This window comes from Pseudophryne corroboree, chromosome 1, assembly GCF_028390025.1.
Source record: "Pseudophryne corroboree isolate aPseCor3 chromosome 1, aPseCor3.hap2, whole genome shotgun sequence".
Lineage (NCBI taxonomy): Eukaryota > Metazoa > Chordata > Amphibia > Anura > Myobatrachidae > Pseudophryne > Pseudophryne corroboree.
The window spans coordinates 1,054,339,973-1,054,359,597 of NC_086444.1; the positions used below are offsets into that span (position 1 = coordinate 1,054,339,973).

General features: G+C 43.8%; 1 protein-coding gene and 2 pseudogenes across 1 annotated transcript in view; 2 read left to right on the forward strand and 1 right to left on the reverse strand.

Moving 5' to 3' along the window:
- Nucleotides 1-19,625, forward strand: part of DLC1 (DLC1 Rho GTPase activating protein) — an 856,713-nt gene that overhangs the window by 667,667 nt on the left and 169,421 nt on the right. The window lies entirely within an intron of this gene.
- On the reverse strand, nucleotides 4,542-4,660 carry LOC134949500 (5S ribosomal RNA; annotated as a pseudogene).
- LOC134948812 (5S ribosomal RNA) lies at nucleotides 12,904-13,022 on the forward strand (annotated as a pseudogene).

Genomic DNA, 19,625 nt, shown 5'->3' on the forward strand with positions numbered 1-19,625 from the left:
AATTATAGCTGTTACTTCAGTGCTGATTGGTTGCCATGGGCAACTTCTCCACTGGCTCACTTCTCCGCTCTTATCACTGCTTAGTAAATGTCCCCCTTAGTACACAGACCCCTAAGGCTTATGCCTAACACCTGATGGGCAATGGGGAAACCCATCCACTCTTAAGTTAATATAAGACACTTGTCAGGGTATCCGAATGGTAGGTCGACAGTACTTAGGACGACGACAGTCAGTAGGTCAACCACTGTTGGTCTACATGAAAAAGGTTGACATAGGAAAAATGTTGACACTGAAAATGTTGACATGGGACAGGTCACATATAAAAATGTCGACATTACTTTTTTACATTTTGTTTTCTTTTTAACTTTTTTATACTTTACAATCCATGTGGACTATGATTGGGAATAGTAACCTGTGCCCACAGCCGAGAGCCATGCAAGGGGACGTGGTGCACTAATTGGAATTCCTGGTCATGTTATGGAGAAAACTACACCAAAAACATAAAAAAAACCTCATGTCATTCTTTTCATGTGTCAACCTGTCCCGTGTCGACCTTTTCACTGCGTCATTGTACATGTCAACCAATAGTGTTCAGCCTATTGACTGTCAACCTTATAGAGGTCAACCCATTGATCCATAACCACTTGTCAGTATGATTAGTCTGGGGGCGAATGAGAATAAATAAGGTTCACTCTGGTTCACTGACAGACTGTCCCATTACTACAGTGGATCTTAGTATTGTGAGAGAGGCTAGGGGCTCTATTTATGGATAGTGGAAGTGGAACTAAAAGGCCAAAGGTCTGATCATTCAGGTTTACCATGCACGCAGGAAGTGACTAGCTAACAAATTAATGCCTACAGCTCCGAACAATTTTCCAATTGTAATGATAAATTACGGCTATAGGTTTTATATCTCATCAGATCTTCATAAATAGGCCTATTAGTGTCACTCTCTGCTAGCTTTAGTGGACAGGTAAGTGTGCCGGGGAATGTGTTGCTGGGAGGAGAGAATGTGTTTCTGCATGGGTGAGTGAGGAAATATGTCACTGCATTTCAAAATAGAATGATGGCAGAATGTGAGATCTTCATATTCCCAATCCCAAAGACAATCCTTGTCCCTCCACCCTAGCAGTCTCAGGCTACAAGCTGGGGCTTGTAGTTCCCCAAAAGCTAAAGACTGCAGGGAGTGTGGAATTCTCTTTTGGAATATGAAGTGTAAATCAATACAGTGATATGGTGGGAAGGTACATGGGAAAGGCATTTTGACAGGACTGAGCAGATGTGTGGTTGGCCTGAAACCATTATCTTAGCTTTGGATGTATGGTTTGTCCTTTTTGTTCTACAGACAGACACAGGAGCTCACACCAGTCCACAAATTGTCCCATTAGTCAGAGTGCTCAAATGTGTAACTTCATCTTTTGTCCGGGTAGATAATGACGTTTCCACTTCAGCTTCACTTATTAGGCGGGTCATTCTGTGTCACACACAATACTGGCAGACAAAAGACTCTCCCTGGCTACACTAAATCTAAATTGCAACTGGTGAATAAACACAAATTAAACAGCAATGTGGCTCCTTTAACATTGATTGTCTCTTAGTAATAGAGTAAAATACGATGTTTGCTGTCAGTATACATAATACAGTGGTACGGTACAGAGATGTTTGGGAAATCATTCTGTACCAATAAGGAAAAATATATGAAGTCAGTGTATTCCAATATCTGTATACCCTAAGTATACCTATTGAGGTGTCATATTAGGGTACACCACTTAATTTCTCCAAAAGCCTATCACCCACGGTAATGTATCAATGCTTTGTGCTAATATCTGCCACCATCCATCATTACTTTATAGCTCAGCCATTTAAAGTTGGAAAAGTGGACTGAGAGTAGAGAGATTTTTTTAAAAATTGGAAGTTTATAAGAAGCTTTTGCAGCAGTCTTGGAGAAGTTTTAGAGAGGAAATAGGGATGACGGAGGTATAAGGGAAAGTGTTTAACCAACAGAGCACAAGTATAGGGAGGAAAGAGAGGATGCGAGACAGGAATTTGACAGGATGAAGAAAGTGGGACATTGTACTGGTAGGATCCGTAAGATTGCTCTTTAGTAACTGTCAGGGCTGCCATCAGAAACTGTGGGGCCCGGGATTGACAAAATAGGCAAGCACACACACACACACACACACACACACACACTCCTCATAACCGTATCCCTACACAAAATTATTACTTACCTCCTTCTATGGCTGGTCTTTCTGTCCTCTCCTCTGCAATTCTGTCCTGTCCTCCGAATTCCAATGACGGGATTTTGATAGATGTCGGGAATCCGGGTTAGTATTCCGGCAGGCGGGATCTCTACAGCCGAGATATTAACTGCATCTTGTATATATATATGTCTGAAATTACAAGCAGTGAGTTTAATTAATTTTTATGTTGTAGTTGATGAAGTTTCTACAGTAATATACATATACTGTATGTATATATATATATATATATATATAAATTACCAATTGCAAGATGATGGTGGCACTCACAGGTCTTTGCAGACTGGCTGAAAGTCGTTTGACTGCTGCTACTTAAGTCTTTTCACTTCAAAGACCTGTGAGTGCCACCATCATCTTGCAACTGGTATTTACAATTGGCATCGGGCAATCATTATTTTCAACTAAGGAGTGCCGGTCATTGCTGATATATATATATATATATACAGTATATATATATATATATATATATATATATATATATATATTCATAATGTCTTGGTTAAAAAAAAACACAGAACATTCTTAAAACAAACAAAAAAGCAAGCTAAATAAGGGGAAAGATATTTTACACCTGGTAAATCCATAACTAACGTTTTCTAAATTGGGGCTTACCATTTTACATTTGCTAAATAAAAGTACATTGTCAATGCCTCTTAGCACCAGCTGCTCATAGCTGTCTTTTTTCTCAACACATTAAAACCAGACACAAAAAGTGCACAGTTGTTATGCTTTGGCTTGAAGGCTGCAGCATGTGATTTGTGTTATAACCTCATTGTGGAATGTTGACATATATACAGTAAGTAGGATTATATCTTCAACGAGAGTGCTTATAGATTTATAAGAGGATAAAAATTCAGACTTGGCTTGCTTTTTTACTTCATATGGGAACACTTCTCCCAGCCTGTAAATATATCTTGAATACCTCTTATAATAGGAAACTGTCTACCATAGGACAATACAGATATGTTCTTTCCAAATCATTTTGTTTGTAAGGCCACAAAGGCAAAAGTTGGGGTAATGAAATGAATTGGGTCATTAATGATGAAGAAGAGAAGTAGTATGTCCTGATGTTATCTGTCAGGTACCGGGTTATAAGAGCTGGGGCTCACTGGATAACCCAAGTTGCCTGTAGGGATCAGAATCACACAGACAACACAACAGGGAAGGTGCAACTGTATCTTTGCCATATTTTATGGATGTAACACAATACAATACAATACAATACAATACAATACAATACAATACAACACACCAATATCACACCACCTGATAACTTATACAATTGCCAGGTCAATTACTGAGCTTACCCACACAGTGTTCCTGGCAGGAGATTGCAGTCCACACACTAAGTTCTGGCCGATGTCACCGCAACCACTACTCTCACAAAAACATGACTCAATAGTCCCACTCAAATTCCCACGCTTCTCCTTGTCTCCCTGAGGCTGTCACAGTTCTCACTCAGTGGTTTTCATCAGGTGCCCCATCACAGGGTTTTGCTGTGCCCAACATGCAGGTTGTGGCCTTCTCACCGGGCTCCCTGTTTATAGGTCTGTGGTAGTCAGAGAAAGGCTGAGCTAGTTTCCATAAAGAAGGGCCGACCCGGCACTGGTCTTTACCAAAATCAAAGTCAAATGTGAGGAAACCAAAATTTGGACAATTGGGACTTGTTACATTAAATTATCAAATCTCCGTCCAGTTTGGTGGTGCGCCCAGAGCCAGGTAGAGCATAGGTCAATAAAAAAAGAGAAAGAAGGCTCTTGTGTGGGCGCACTCTTGTTAATAGAAAACTTTTAAAATTTTAATTAATCATGAAATATACTGTTAAGACATACTTTTATTTAAATATTAATTAAAAAGAAATCTGATTACCCATAGAAAGATGCATGATCCAAGTTGAATATTGTGAAGAAATATGGTGTATATATAGAAAAAATGTAAAAATGTCCTGGTCCTGTCTCACAAAGTGTGATAAGAAAGGCTGTAGACACTTTAAAGTCTTACACCCATTTCAACCCGACCAGTACAGACATTCTGTATTGATGAGACCACTATGTGGTTAATTGGATATTGTGTCTGTATTGAAAAGGTCAGAATACTGAAAGAAACAATACCAAGTTCATACCGGTCACCATTAAACGCACAAATTTGGAATTGTAGAATACTCAAAGGATCTTATCAAATAATTATTGGTATTATGACAGTAACAAGAAATAGTTGTTAAGGATAAGCAGTGATGCTGCTGTTGGTGTCATATGACGCACATCATATAAAATGATTCCTGCTCTAGAACACTGGGTATTCCCTGTGAGTCTCCTCCTCAGGTACTGACCCAGCCCAACACTGTTTAGCTTCCAAGATCGGACGGAATCGGGCACTGGCAGTGTGGTTTGATAGTAGAGAAAGTGGGTGGGTTGGACACCAATGAGAGTGCACCTAAATGAAAGAGTGTGACAGTGGTCACATAGGAAACGTGTGGATCTGCTTTCTACGTTAGGCTGGATGCTCCAGTGCCCACTCCTGTAGTACCGTGCACCCTGGATCGTAGATGAGAGTCCACGGAAATGAGAGAAAATGAATGAAAAAGGAATCACCAAACTTATGTAGATACAATAAATTATATTGCAGTGATTCCGAAACAAAAAAGGTAACTGCAAAACAACTTAGGACCATATACATATCATAATAATTATAAGACCCTTATAGTAATCCTGTGGTTGTTACCCCACATGCGAAACACAATCTGTACAATAGTATATGCCTGTTAAGGAAGTGTCTTAAATTGATAGAAAGAAGAGATGAGGCATACATATATATGGATTTGAGATGAGCCTGTCAGGATCCTCTAAGATTAAACACTGTTATCTGTGGTCAGGTAGACAGATCAATAAATATGGATTGTCTCCGGGATTAGCCCAGATTTTAACTAAACGGGAAAATTGTTACAGGCATACACATATATAGACTTCAAATAAAGCTGTAAGGATCCTCTTAAGATAAACACTGTTATCCATAATCAAGTAAATAGATCAATAGTGTGGATCGTCTCCGGGATTGACCCAGATTACAACTAACAGGAGAAATTGTTGCAGGCACACAAAGTGTGCATAACCTGTGAATGTTTCAGCAAAGAGGGTATTGATCCATGTGCTAGAACTGGCGCCGGTGGACCCGCTGTGTCCGGAAAACGCGTTTCACCCCGTAGGGCTTGTTCACTTCCTGGATACAACAGGCGAGTAAGCGGGGAAATAATAAGATTTTAAACCTACCGGTAAATCTATTTCTCCTAGTCCGTAGAGGGTGCTGGGGACTCCGTAAGGACCATGGGGTATAGACGGGCTCCGCAGGAGATAGGGCATCTAAAAAGAACTTTGACTATGGGTGTGCACTGGCTCCTCCCTCTATGCCCCTCCTCCAGACCTCAGTTAGAGAACTGTGCCCAGAGGAGATGGACAATACAAGGCAGGATTTAGCAATCCAAGGGCAAGATTCATACCAGCCCACACCAATCATACCATGCAACCGGGAACATACATAACCAGTTAACAGTATGAACAAAAACAACAGTAACGGTCCAAGACCGATGTCAACTGTAACATAACCCTTATGTAAGCAACAACTATATACAAGTTTTGCAGAGTTTCCGCACTGGGACGGGCGCCCAGCATCCTCTACGGACTAGGAGAAATAGATTTACCGGTAGGTTTAAAATCTTATTTTCTCTTACGTCCTAGAGGATGCTGGGGACTCCGTAAGGACCATGGGGTTTATACCAAAGCATCCAATCGGGCGGGAGAGTGTGGATGACTCTGCAGCACCGACTGAGCAAACGCTAGGTCCTCATCAGCCAGGGTATCAAACTTGTAGAATTTAGCAAAAGTGTTTGACCCCGACCACGTCGCCGCTCGGCAAAGTTGTAAAGCCGAGACGCCTCGGGCAGCCGCCTAAGAAGAGCCCACCTTCCTAGTGGAATGGGCCTTAACCGAATTTGGTACCGGCAATCCAGCTGTAGAGTGAGCCTGCTGAATCGTATTACAGATCCAGGGAGCAATAGTCTGTTTTGAAGCAGGAGCGCCAATCTTATTGGCCGCATACAGGACAAACAGAGCCTCTGTTTTCCTAATTTTAGCCGTCCTGGCTACATAAATTTTTAAGGCCCTGACTACGTCCAGGGATCTGGAATCCTCCAGGTCACCAGTAGCCACAGGCACCACAATAGGTTGATTCATATGGAACGACGAAACCACTTTAGGCTAAAAATTGCGGACGTGTCCTCAATTCAGCTCGATCCACATGAAAAATCAAGTAGGGGCTCTTGTATGATAGAGCCGCCAATTCTGACACTCGCCTCGCTGATGCTAAGGCCAACAACATTACCACCTTCCAGGTAAGAAATTTCAACTCAACCTTGTTAAGCGGTTCAAACCAGTGTGATTTTAGGAACTGCAACACCACGTTCAAGTCCCATGGAGCCACTGGAGGCACAAAAGGGGGCTGGATGTGCAGCACTCCCTTTACAAACGTCTGGACTTCTGGAAGAGAAGCCAATTCGTTCTGAAAGAATATCGAGAGGGCCGAAATCTGTACCTTAACCGAGCCTAATTTCAGACCCCTATCCACTCCTGTCTATAGGAAGTGGAGAAGACGACCCAAATGAAAATCTTCTGTAGGTGCATTCTTGGTCTCACACCAAGACACATACTTTCGCCAGATACGGTGACAATGTTTTATCATCACCTCCTCCCTAGCCTTTATTAAAGTAGGGATGACCTCTTCCAGAATCCCCTTTTTGCTAGGATTCGGCGTTCAACCGCCATGCCATCAAACGTAACCGCGGTAAGTCTTGAAATACACAGGGCTCATGCTGCAACAGGTCTTCCCTCAGAGGAAGAGGCCAGGGGTCTCCTGTGAGCATCTCTTGTAGATCCGAGTACCAAGCCCTTCGAGGCCAGTCTGGGACAACGAGTATCGTCTGTACTCTTCTTCGTCTTATGATCCTCAACACTTTCGTGATGAGAGGAAGAGGAGGGAATATGTAGACCGAGTCGAACACCCACGGTGTTACCAGTGCGTCTACTGCTACTGACTGTGGGTCCCGAGACCTGGCACAATACCTCCGAAGTTTTTTGTTGAGGCGTGACGCCATCATGTCTATTTGAGGAGTTCCCCAAAGACGTGTTACGTCTGCAAAGACTTCTTGATGAAGTCCCCACTCTCTTGGATGGAGATCGTGTCTGCTGAGGAAGTCTGCTTCCCAGTTGTCCACTCCCGGAATGAAGACAGCCGACAGAGCGCTTACATGATTTTCCGCCCAGCGAAGGATCCTTGTGGCTTCCGCCATCGTGACTCTGCTTCTTGTCCCGCCTTGGCAGTTCACATGAGCCACTGCTGTGACATTGTCTGATTGAATCAGAACCGGAAGGTTTCGAAGAAAACTCTCCGCTTGTCGAAGGCCGTTGTAAATGGCCCTGAGTTCCAACACATTGATGTAGACAGGACTCCTGGTCTCACCAAAGACCCTGAAAAGTCCTTCCCTGTGTGACCGCTCCCCATCCTCGGAGGCTCGCGTCCGTGGTAACCAGGATCCATTCCTGAATCCCGAACCTGCGACCCTCCAGCAGGTGAGCACTTTGCAACCACCACAGGAGGGACACTCTGGTTCCTGGGGACAGAGTTATTTTCAGATGTAAATGCAGATAGGACCCGGACCACTTGTCCAGAAGGTCCCATTGAAAAATCCTTGCATGGAACCTTCCGAAGAGAATGGCCTCGTAGGCCGCCACCATTTTCCCTAGAACTCGAGTGCATTGGTGGACTGACACCCTTTTCGGTTTTAGCAGTTCTCTGACCATGTTCTGGATGTCTTGGGCTTTCTCTATTGGGAGGAAGACCTTCATTTGTTCCATATCCAGTATCATTCCTAGGAACGGCAGTCGAGTTGTCGGAATCAACTGTGACTTTGGTAGATTTAGAATCCAACTGTGTTGCTGGAGCACTCTCAGAGAGAGCGCCACACTGCTCAGCAATTTCTCTCTTGATCTCGCTTTTATCAGGAGATCGTCCAAGTATGGGATAATTGTGACACCATGCTTGCGCAGGACCACCATCATTTCCGCCATTATCTTGGTGAAAATCCTAGGGGCCGTGGAAAGTCCAAACGGCAACGTCTGAAATTGGTAATGACAATCCTGTACAGCGAATCTCAGGTATTCCTGATGGGGGGCATATATGGGGACATGAAGGTACGCATCCTTTATGTCCAGAGACACCATAAACTCCCCTTCCTCCATGTTGGCTATTATCGCTCTGAGTGATTCCATTTTGAATTTTAATCTTTTTATGTACAGGTTTAGGGATTTCAGATTCAAAATCGGTCTGACCAAACCGTCCGGTTTCGGGACCACAAATAGGGTTGAGTAGTAACCTCTTCCCTGCTGGTGCAGGGGAACCTTGATTATCACTTGTTGTATACACAGCGTTTGAATTGCAGCCAACACTACATCCCTTTCCGATGTGGAAGCTGGTAGGGCCGATTTGAAAAATCGGCGCTTGGGCACCTCCTCGAATTCCAGTTTGTAACCCTGGGAAACTATTTCAACACCCAGGGATTCAGGTCCGAACTGACCCAGGCCTGACTGAAAAGTCGAAGACGTGCCCCCACCGGTGCGGACTCCCTCAGGGGAGCCCCAGCGTCATGCTGTGGGTTTTGGAGCAGCCGGGGAGGACTTTTGTTCCTGGGCACCTGCCGCAGCAGGTGCTCTCTTGCCTCTGCCCTTACCTCTGGCGAGGAAAGAGGATCCCGACCTCTTTTGGACTTGGGCGACCGATAGGACTGCATCTGATAGGGTGTTACTTTCTTTTGCTGTTGGGGAATATGTGGTAAAAAATTTGATTTACCTGCTGTAGCTGTGGAAACCAGGTCCGTCAGCCCATCCCCAAACAATACATCCCCCTTATTGGGTAGTACTTCCATATGTTTCTTGGAATCCGCATCACCCGTCCATTGGCGAGTCCATAAGGATCTTCTCGCTGAGATAGCCATGGCATTGGTCCTAGAAGCTAGCAATCCAATGTCCCTTTGAGCATCCCTCATAAATAAGACTTCGTCTTTTATATGGGCTAGAGTTAGGAATATAGTATCCTTATCCATAGTATCAAATTGATCTGTCAGCTCATCTGTCCAAGCTGCAATTGCGCTACACACCCATGCCGACGCAATCGTCGGTCTTAGCACAGCACCCGTATGAGAATAAATACCCTTTAAGGTAGTTTCTTGCCTGCGATCTGCTGGGTCTTTAAGGGCCGCTGTGTCAGGAGACAGTAGCGCCACTTTCTTGGATAAGCGCGTCAGGGCCTTGTCCACAGTGGGGGGTGATTCCCAAATCTCCCTGCTTAGGGAAAGGGTATGCTATAAAAATTATTTTGGGGATCTGCGGTCTCTTATCCGGAGTCTCCCAAGCTTTTCCAAATAACTCATTTAATTCATGAGATGTGGGAAAATTAATAATCTGTTTCTTTTCCTTAAACATGTGTACCCTTGTGTCGGGGACTGAGGGTTCATCCACAATATGCAACACATCCCTTATTGCCACAATCATACACTGAATAGTTTTAGTCACCCTAGGGTGCAATTTTATCTCGTCATAGTCGACACTGGAATCAGAATCCGTGTCGGTAGTAGTGTCTTGTGTTAAGGGACGCTTTTGAGACCCCGACAGGCCCTGAGAGTCGGTCCAATTTGAGGATTGACCACCTGATGTCCCCCTTAAACCAGCCTTATCAAGCCTTTTATGTAAAGATGCCACACTTGCATGCAACGTATGCCACATGTCCATCCAATCAGGAGTCGGCACAACCGACGGGGACACACCACTCATTTGCTCCACCTCCTCCTTGGAGAAGCCTTCCGACTCATACATGTCGACACACACGTACCGACACCCCACACACACAGGGATTTACCTATAAGGGGACAAAACCCCAACCAGGTCCTTAGGAGAGACAGAGAGATAGAGTATGCCAGCACACACCCAGCGCTTAAAAACACTGGAATATACAACCAGATAGCGCTTTTATATGTTTATAATCGTAATCTCCACTCACTGCGTCGCCAAAGTGCCCCCCTCCTCCTTTTTCCAACCTGTGAAGCTCAGCAGGGGAGAGAACAGGGAGCCAGCATTTTCTCATGCAGCCTCTGTGGAGAAAATGGCGCTGGTTAGTGCTGAGGATCAAGCCCCGCCCACCCGACGGCGGGCTTCGGTCCCTTCATCATATATTAATAAAATGGCGGGGGTCCGCGGATTTACTGTCCCCCAGCCTAATCCACCTTATTTATGGCCAAATCGAGGTATATTGCTGCCCAGGGCGCCCCCCCCCCTGCGCCCTGCACCCTTCAGTGCCTGCTTTGTGTGTGTGACTGGGAGCAATGGCGCGCAATTTACCGCTGCGCGCTTACCTCATGAAGATCTGATGTCTTCTGCCACCTGAAGTCTTTTCCTCAATACTCACCCGGCTTCTATCTTCGGCATCTGTGAGGAGGACGGTGGTGGCGCGGCTCCGGGACGAACCCCAGGTGAGACCTGTGTTCCGACTCAACTTTACAAGCCAGCTCTGCTTCTCTCTCCTCGGCTGATGAATCTAATGCCGTCCTCACCGATAGCAAACGCCAAGCTCTATGAGCCGACATGTGTTATCATTGTCAAACAATATATATACCGCATATTCCCTATGGTAGGCACCTGTTATCCCCATCCCTTATCTACCATTCAATTTTTAAGACATCCTTAGGTTTGCTTAATATACCCTTTTACCTACCATTCCTCAATATGGCACTTTCCATATTATAACAAAGCCATTTTGACATTACATGTTTAAGCTTAACAAGCATATAGTTGCCACGTTGTTAACAACAACGATGTCCCATTAATTAATATCAAAATCCCCTATGCTGGGCACTTGTTACCCTCACCCCCTACCTATTAGCTACTCCAATTTACAATAGAACTACTACTGTTCTGTCCAACTATATCCTCGTTTTTCTGCCAGATACGGCCACACTTTTGCCCTCTCTCAAGATGGCCCCGACAGCATCAATCATGTGATGCATGTTATGTACGTTACTCCAATGATTATCCTGCTCCCATTTGATTGCTGCCGCTGATGGGAGCGGCACTTACGACAGCATCGGTTAGTGATACATGTCATTTCAGAATACCGTAAGCATTACACTGCCGCCATCTGATCATTGCCGCTGACGTGAGCGGCATTGATATATGGGATCCTAATTCCTCCCATAATAAGGCAGTGTCCACAACTTGACTCCTCCCTCATTGAACTATGCGTCTGCACCCAATGGTCTCTACCTTAATGTTTAATATCTTTCATCCCTTACCTATTAGTTACTCTAAATCACAACATAATCATTCCTGCTCTGTCCTAATACATCCCTCTTTTCTGCCCGATACGGGCACACCTTGCCCTCTCTCAAGATGGCTCCTACAGCATCAGTCATGTGATGCATGCCATGCACGTCATTCTGATTATTATCCTGCTCCCATCTGATTGCTGCCGCTGACGTGAGCGGCACCACGACAGCATCCGTCAGTGATGCATGTCATTTCAGAATATCCCTAGCATTACTTTGTCGTCATCAGGCCACTGCCGCTGACGTGGGCGGCATTAACATATGGGATCCCTATTCCTCCCACATTGAGGCAGTGTCCACAACGTGTACTCCTCCCTCATTTAACCAAGCGTCCGCACCCATTGGTCTTCACCTTAATGTGCAGCATTTTTTTATTTCCTCGCTTACCCGCCTGTTGTATCCAGGAAGTGAACAAGCCCTGCGGGGTGAAACGCGTTTTCCGGACACAGCGGGTCCACCGGCGCCTGTTCTAGCACATGGATCAATACCCTCTTTGCTGAAACATTCACAGGTTATGCACACTTTGTGTGCCTGCAACAATTTCTCCTGTTAGTTGTAATCTGGGTCAATCCCGGAGACGATCCACACTATTGATCTATTTACTTGATTATAGATAACAGTGTTTATCTTAAGAGGATCCTTACAGCTTTATTTGAAGTCTATATATGTGTATGCCTGTAACAATTTCCCCGTTTAGTTAAAATCTGGGCTAATCCCGGAGACAATCCATATTTATTGATCTGTCTACCTGACCACAGATAACAGTGTTTAATCTAAGAGGATCCTGACAGGCTCATCTCAAATCCATATATATGTATGCCTCATCTCTTCTTTCTATCAATTTAAGACACTTCCTTAACAGGCATATACTATTGTACAGATTGTGTTTCGCATGTGGGGTAACAACCACAGGATTACTATAAGGGTCTTATAATTATTATGATATGTATATGGTCCTTAATTGTTTTGCAGTAACCTTTTTTGTTTCGGAATCGCTCCAATATAATTTATTGTATCTACATAATTTTGGTGATTCCTTTTTCATTCATTTTCACTCATTTCCGTGGACTCTCATCTACGATCCAGGGTGCACGGTACCACAGGAGTGGGCACTGGTGCATCCAGCCTAATGTAGAAAGCAGATCCACACGTTTCCTATGTGACCACTGTCACACTCTTTCATTTAGGTGCACTCTCATTGGTGTCCAACCCACCCACTTTCTCTACTATCAAACCACACTGCCAGTGCCCGATCTCGTCCGATCTTGGAAGCTAAACAGTGTTGGGCTGGGTCAGTACCTGAGGAGGAGACTCACAGGGAATACCCAGTGTTCTAGAGCAGGAATCATTTTATATGATGTGCGTCATATGACACCAACAGCAGCATCACTGCTTATCCTTAACAACTATTTCTTGTTACTGTCATAATACCAATAATTATTTGATAAGATCCTTTGAGTATTCTACAATTCCAAATTTGTGCATTTAATGGTGACCGGTATGAACTTGGTATTGTCTCTTTCAGTATTCTGACCTTTTCAATACAGACACAATATCCAATTAACCACATAGTGGTCTCATCAATACAGAATGTCTGTACTGGTCGGGCTGAAATGGGTGTAAGACTTTAAAGTGTCTACAGCCTTTCTTATCACACTTTATGAGACAGGACCAGGACATTTTTAAATTTTTTCTATATATACACCATATTTCTTCACAATATTCAACTTGGATCATGCATCTTTCTATGGGTAATCAGATTTCTTTTTAATTAATAATTCAATAAAAGTATGTCTTTACAGTATATTTCATGATTAATTAAAATTTAAAAAGTTTTCTATTAACAAGAGTGCGCCCACACAAGAGCCTTCTTTCTCTTTTTCTATTGACCTAGATTCCATAAAGGCGGATTGGAGCGTGATCATTAGGCGCAGGTTGGTAACTAGGCGGGCAACGCAGTACCAGGGTGTAGACTGAAGCAAGTCAGGGGAAAGCCAGATTGCAACCAGGAAGATGCAGATTGAGGAATTAGAGGAGAATACAAAAGCAATCTCAACAGGCCAGGTCAGGATACATGTAAATAGCAGGTAGATCAAATAGAAAGAATGCTGGAGTACTGTTGTTAGCCTAATACTCTGGCAGCGATACACACTGCCAAAGCAGTTTAAGTAGGCTGTGCCATTCAAATTTGTTGCCAGCGTGACGTCAGTGTGATGTCAGCGGTCCCATGACCACTATTACAAAACCATCAGAGAGCTGGGTGCCCACCCCTACAGTGTGTCAGAGAAACCCCACAAGGACAGCACTCAGGAAGGTGGCTGTTGGGCGGCACCCACCCACGGAGGACCAATAGCACTTGACCCAGTAAGGAGAGGCCAGGGTCCAGTATGTCATAGCAAGCTGGTACCATATTAACATATATCCTGTGAGTGGCTAAGGGGGGATATGTATCAAACCTTCTTAAGAGGACAAGTGGAGAAGTTGCCCTAAGCAAACAATCAGTTTATAGCTATAATTTTAAAGAATGTACATAATAAATAATAGGTAGAAGAATATTGGTTTCTGTGGGCAACTTCTCCACTTCTTTAGAAAGTATATTACATCTCCCATTGCATCCCAAAAAGGGCTGTGTGGGATGTGTGAAGACCTTCCCCATTTGCTAGGTGCCCCCTGGGAAGAGGACACGCTGGCACTGCCATATATAGATGGTATGACTTCCTGTAAAACCCCTGATGTTTTACCTGGTGACATTTCAAAATCAAACACGTCAACTTAACTACTGCATACACAAAACACAACATTCTTAATTAACAATCACAGTTGCGGTAAACTGCCTATTCTCCCCACCCATAATGAGTCCATACAGACCGTATATGTGTTACATGTGTGCCCTGCAGCCCTCCTCTGGAACGGGCATACTGCATAAACGTATAGTCCATGGCATATATCCATGGCTAAGAGGAGGGATGTCGCATTATTGCCAATGGGGAAGATAATATATTTATTTACTGGACAGAAATCTATGCTTTTGGTTCTTTAAAATGGCCATAAATTGTACACTGAAAAATTGTATGATCAGGACATATACACGGTCGAGTCACATTATTATGACCACCAGCTAATAGCCAGACTAACCACCCTGTGCAGCACGGACAGCAGCTAGACGGGCTGAACTGTCATTTTAGACATGTCTGGTAGCCCCCAAGTTCATTTTGGTGGTGAGCTGCTTCACTGTAGCCCTCACGCACCTTCGTAGCCGACGTTCACCTCTCACACCAATGGCATGTGGTATTCCACAGTTTCCACGTTGGTTATTCACAATGGCGCCATTTGTCCAGTCACGATACACCTTCACCACAGCAGCATGAGAACAGTTCACAAACTGCGCTGTTTCAAAAATACTGCCACCCTTGTCCCGACAGCTGATAATCATCCCTATTTGCATCTCGGATAAATCGTCCCTTTTACCCGTGACAGCAACGAGTGATATGTGTGCAGACGGCCTATTGCACACCTTATATATCTACCAAGCCAACGCACGACACTTCATGGGCTACGCGCTGCCGATGTCAAATGTAGGAGGTGGTCATAATAATGTGACTAGATCATGTAAATTCCTGTGCATAATATATACCACTTTCCTTTATCAGGTCTGAATTGTACATTCGTATGATATAATCGCAGTTATTGCAGTTTTCTTCTGTATTACTTTTGGGAATTATAGTTTGCTAAGTATATCTACAGCAGTGGTTCTCAAACTCGGTCCTCAGGACCCCACACAGTGCATGTTTTGCAGGTAACCCAGCAAGTGCACAGGTGTATTAATTACTCACTGACACATTTTAAAAGGTCCACAGGTGGAGCTAATTATTTCACTTGTGATTCTGTGAGGAGACCTGCAAAACATGCACTGTGTGGGGTCCTGAGGACCGAGTTTGAGAACCTGTGATCTACAGGAATGTATAATAATTAGTACAGTGTCATGGATTTAGTACCGCTGATGAAAAACGATTACTTTTATCCTTTAACTGCATTCCACTTAATAAAACTGCACCACTGTCCTATGAGAAGGCTTCACCCTCCGAGAATGTAACAGTCGGTCATATTGAAGTCTCACATCCCATCATACCAACCAGAGTTTGGAATTTTTAGGGCTTTAAATTAAATTATTTTATATACCGACACCGGCATTCTGACTGCCTAAAATCCAGACAGGTGCATTTAACTAAAGTAACCCTAATCCTCCTCCTAACCCTAATTCCCCCAGCAGCCTAACCATAACTCTCCCTTCTCACAGCCTAATCCTAATCCTCTGCCCCATCCCCCCGCAGCCTCTACTATCCCGCAGCTTGACCTCAACCCTCCCCCTAGTGTCTATGCCTAACCCTCCCCCAACAGCCTAACCCTCCCACTGCAGCCTAACCCTAACCCTCCCGACATACTTACATTCAGGAATCTGGCAGTCGGGATTCTGACGTCGGCATTCTCACAGGTTTCAGGATTTCGGCGCTGGTCTTCTTATCGCCGGGATCCCTGTCCATCGGAATGCCAACTACATCCTAGATATTTGTCTTAATGTTGAAGTCTGAATAACTGTCATGTCCCCAAGGCCACTTCTACAAACATGCCGTTTTGGGCGATATATCCAAAATTTGCCTGCATGTACAGATGACAGAACACCTTGTCAACGACCCGCGGGAGCGCGCATCGTGAACGATATTGTGTGCACACTGTACGATATTACAAACGATATCGCTCAGAAGGGTCAAAGTGAGCAATATTGTTTAAAATATCACCTAGTGTGTACCCAGCTTTACACAAGATAGACAGTATGGATAAGTAAAATTGGGCAGGGTAGGATATCCTGTCAGTGACCATCCTGACGGTCACATTACTGGCAGCGGATGGGAAACAACCCCCCACATGTCAAAGAAATTGATGGTAGATGTGCGTTTTCTCGCACAGCTACGGTCATGTCTGAATCAGACCCATAGTGAGAGTATTTGCAATTAATTATGAATAACTTTTTTTTAAAGCTGTTCATTTCTTTTTAGTGACTATTGTAGAAGTATCTAACCAAAGAAATAAGCAAAATGTATAAATTTATGGAACATTTAGCAGGAAATATGAATTTATATTTTCCATTACAAACTCTCTGGAGTGAGGTCATAAATAAGGAATGAAATAAATCAAGTAGTAATTGTTTCCTGTGTTGAGGAAAAAAGACAATTCCATGACATTCTATAGTGATTCTGTTTTCCATTTCTAAAATGTCCTTAGAATTAGACTTGATGTAGAAATGAAAACACTGCAGATAGTTGTTATTTATTCCAGATTTATTCAGATGAAGTTAGTGAGTGGTGTTCTATAAAACTTACAACTCAGTCTGCATAGCTAAGTAATTACAGATCTCACCAACTCCCCTATGAGTGAATCACACATGTGTTTTCATCCACAGTTCTGCTTGGAATGTGTATGTACAGCAGCCTAGGGAAAATATGACAAAGACCCATTGACAGCACAAGGCTGATGCCATGTCACATTGGTCATTCCACTGTCCCAAGGCTGGTGGATATTACTTCTTGTTTGGGACTCAATGTCCTCTTGTGACTAAGTTAGTATGTACTTACTTTTACCATTATCAAAGAGATGATTGTATGTTGTATGTCAGATATGGAAAGATCCGTCCTTCATAAGGGTGTTCTTTCCCACAAACCCTAACTACATCCCAAAACAAAATTGTTTGCATACTTTTAGTGCTCTCTCAAACACGCTTCTAAAATTACTATCCCTGAGAACCCAAAGAGCGAGGGAGGGAAGGCTGAAAATGTCATAAAAAGAAAACTGAAAAGCAGATCTCTCTATTTTTCTATGAAACTCACTTATATAGAAAAAGTAGAAGTAGTTTTCGAGCAACAATCTTGAAATACTGAAACTGATTATATTAGTTACAAATTTTCAATCTATATTATTTTCTAGTTAATATATTCAACTTTATGATGTGTTTTTGTAGTTGAGAAGCACCACATGTAATAATTAGTTTTCATATATAATACAGCTCTGATTCCTAGGATCTCATGCTCAATAGATACTCTATACCAGTGGCGGAACTTGTGAGTGGTGGGCTTAGGTGCAAAAATATGCATTGGGCCCCCCTTCTTTGCCCCTCCTCCCACAAAAAAAGGAAAAAAAAGAAAGAGAGAATAAAAATAGAAGAATGCATTATATATATATATATATATATATATATATAAAACTTCCTGTGCACATACAGTACTCTGAGCAACACCATATTATGCCCCACAAAGTAATGCCCCTTGCACCATATTAAGCCCCATATTAATGCCCCTCTTATCATATTATGCCCACACAGTAATAATGCCCTATGCCACTTTACCTGCTCATTGTCAAGGGTCTGCTCGTTGTCATGGATTCTGCTCATTGTCAGAGGATCCCCTCCGGCCACCGCCGTGGGTCTGCAGTCCGGGCGGGGGCCACTATTCATGCTGGCCCCTTTCAAACTACTGAAAATGTCCCTCCCAAAATGGCCACCACCTCCTCTAGCATCTTTAATAACTGTCTCTTCTGAGGCAGCGGGCATTTTGGGAGGAACATTTTCAATAGTCAAGGCGCATTGTACAATAAACTTTATTGTACAGCAGAGGGTCTTCTCATTAATAGATTTCTACTTAGCTGCGGCGGGCAAATGGTGGCCCCCGTCAGGTTACAGCAGGGCAGTGGCAGTAGCAGCGGGTGGTATGAGCGGACCGGTCCTTCCCCTCTCTGTCAGAGTGTCCAGGCCCGGGAAAGTTGTCCCTACAGTACCCCATTGATGGCGGCCCTGCACATGGCAGAGGGTGACAGGGAGAGGGTGACAGCCGTGTGTGATAGGGAGAGGGTGACTGCAATGCGTGACAAGGAGTGGGGTCACACCAGGGAGAGGGGGACAGCAGTGGGTCATGCCAGGGAGACGGTGATGCCGGGGAAAGGGTGACAGTGTTATGACAGGGAGAGGGCGACAACAGTGGGTGACAGGGAGAGGGTGACAACAGGGAGAAGGTGACCCATGGGGATGGTGATAGCAATGGGTGACAGCAGTGGGTGACAGGGAGAGGGTGACAACAGGGAGAAGGTGACCCATGGGGATGGTGATAGCAATGGGTGACAGTGACAGGGAGAGGGTGATGCCAGGAAGTAGGTGACAGCAAGTAAATGACAAATACATAGTATTACACTTTCTTACCTGGGTCTAGAACTGCAGAGTGGGGAATGGCGGTGTCTTCTTCAGACGTTGTTAGCTGCCTGTGCCAAGCTCTGGAATATTGTGCATTCAGGAGCTTTGTAAATCTAATAGAGGGATCGCCACAGATATGGAGTTATCTGCTGCAGTCACTAGTTGGTACATTCGTGGGATACTTAGTACTTGCGTGTGTCCTCGAAAATTAGCGTTTTCAGGAATACATTACAAATATTATTTGATAAATAGACTCCATACTGTAGATCTTCTTTCCTGACAAAGTCCATGCCTTCAGATCATGCCTTGTTCTGTTCTGTCTATGGGAAGCCTATGGTATTTATACACTTAATTCTTTGGTTCTGCGATCCCCTAACTGCCATCATTTATTTGAGACAAGAGGATTAAGTACGCATTACTTATAAGAGAAACATGGAAAAGTCAAAGCTAGCTATAGCAGATTTTGAAGTGACATTTTTTAAACCCTTTTTATAGCAGGGAATACAAGTACAGTAACAGTATTCTTACTATGAGGCACATTTCAGGTCAGACTTGTGATCTCGCAAAAGTAGACACAGGCCGATTTTACTGAGGCAGCTTCAGTATGAGAGAGTGATGTGGATAGATAGGCACATCTGCACAATATTTGATAATGCATAATCTAAGACTATTTATAAGTATTAGGATGATGTTCAAACTAGGTAATAAG